This window comes from Thalassophryne amazonica, chromosome 18 (genome assembly GCF_902500255.1).
Source record: "Thalassophryne amazonica chromosome 18, fThaAma1.1, whole genome shotgun sequence".
In the NCBI taxonomy this organism is placed as follows: domain Eukaryota; kingdom Metazoa; phylum Chordata; class Actinopteri; order Batrachoidiformes; family Batrachoididae; genus Thalassophryne; species Thalassophryne amazonica.
In genome coordinates, this window is record NC_047120.1 from 7,579,947 (window position 1) to 7,582,057 (window position 2,111).

Here is a 2,111-nt window from a genome sequence, read left to right on the forward strand (position 1 = left end):
GTCATATGCACAGTACTTTGCTGCCCACACTGGATGTCCAAAATATCTTATATGCTCTGTGCTATAAAGCTTAGCCATCTCTGCGTCTCTCAGTCAACAGAGTGAGTATGTGTTGTGAGCTGGCTTTCCAGCACTTGCACATTCTGATCTAATGGCCCCCATGTACATAACAAAATGTGGCCTAATGAGATGTAAAGTACCCCAGTGCTGCCATTTGGCAGCGCTTGGTAGATAGAGGAGTAGTGTAAAAATGCTGGTAATCCCAGTGTTAAAAACTCAATGACGATCACAATTACAGAGTTAAACACTAACACCCCCCCGCCCCGTGATGAAATCCGCAGAATTTCGCAGATCCGCGGAGTTTTCACAGCCCTGATGGTTTATTGAGAGTTACAAAATAATTTATAAATGTTTTAAAGACATTACATATTTTGTTATTCATAATTATTAAGCAATCTATTTATGTTCTTACAAATGAGTAGCTAATAAAAATAATGCTTTATAAATGTTTTACAAGTAGTTATTTAAGCATTTACTTACACTTTATGAATGCTTCACCAATGCTTTATAGGGTGCAGTTAATATAAAGTGTTACCTAAAAATTTTATTTATATATGTACAGGTACAAACACATGTGACTGAAATTTTGAGAATATAGATAATGACTCATATTTTGGGCTCACAAATTATTGTTATTAGTATTAAGAAAATTAACCAGAGAAAGCTACTTTGCATCACTGACAGCAAAGATCATTGGGACACTTGATGGTTCACTTATGTCATCTGGACTGGGTGAAGCATTCCGGTCCGGTTTCCTGATCAGCCTTTTTCTGGTATTCTTTAATTGCCATGCATCGAGGTAACCTACTGGGTCTCTCAGATGACTACAAGTATGTGGACTACTTGGCTGGTTTCATAGTGGGAAAAAAAAAAAAAACTCAAGGCTTGTCAAGAAGGCTGTGTGGAAAAATTAAAGCTAACAAAACACTTCTGACAGTGAGGGAAAAAAATAATTTGGAGACTCAAAAATTTGCTCTTAATTTGAAAAACCAAATAGGAAGTTGTCTTTGAAGCTCAGATAACTTGACTCATGCCTTAAAAGTTATTAAAAACTGGCGAATCAAAGAATAAACATTATGGACCAAAAAGATACATAATGAAAGAAAAGCCATGAGTTAAGACTAAGGACTACCAAGATGAAGTTCAGAGAAAAGCAGCATTGAAGGAGGACAGAGAACACGAGAGTGTGCCTTTTGTTTCAGGGTCATTTTAAAGAAGCTATGCACATTGTCATAAGCTCTGGCAACGTGGCGTCAGGTATCTCCCCACAGAAAGCTATCTCAAAAATGCATCAGATAGAATTAATTACATATACGTTCTGTCCTCTTCTTTTTGGCTAACAAATATTAGCTAACAGCCATCTTCTAAACCCATCCTAGAAAAGGAAAATGATTAACCAAAACACTGTTGATGCCACGGTGACATTTGTTGAGTATTAATGTAATGAAAAAGTAATGCTCATAACATCAAGTGAAAGAAAGGAATAAAAGATTAAACTGGAGTGTATTTTTTTTATTTATTTATATAGCGCCAAATCACAACAAACAGTTGCCCCAAGGCGCTTTATATTGTAAGGCAAAGCCATACAATAATTACGGAAAAACCCCAATGGTCAAAACGACCCCCTGTGAGCAAGCACTTGGCGACAGTGGGAAGGAAAAATTCCCTTTTACCAGGAAGAAACCTCCAGCAGAACCAGGCTCAGGGAGGGGCAGTCTTCTGCTGGGACTGGTTGGGGCTGAGGGAGAGAACCAGGAAAAAGACATGCTGTGGAGGGGATTTTTTTCTTTGGTTAACAATAGCAACAGAAAAAGAATGTTATGTGTCGGACGCAGCTCGGAGAACCGACCAGCATTTGAAGGACCCAGTATGAAATAAGCAGAGCACGGTACAAAGGCTAACTGAATTTAATACATAACAGTGATGTGATACAAAACAACAAAAGAGTGTGCGGTCTGGCGTGGTGGTGATACGGTGTGCTCCCAGCAGCGCTAACGGTCCGGAGCCAGAAGCCGTTTGGACCCAAGGACCCCGCCGACACCCCCCAGGTG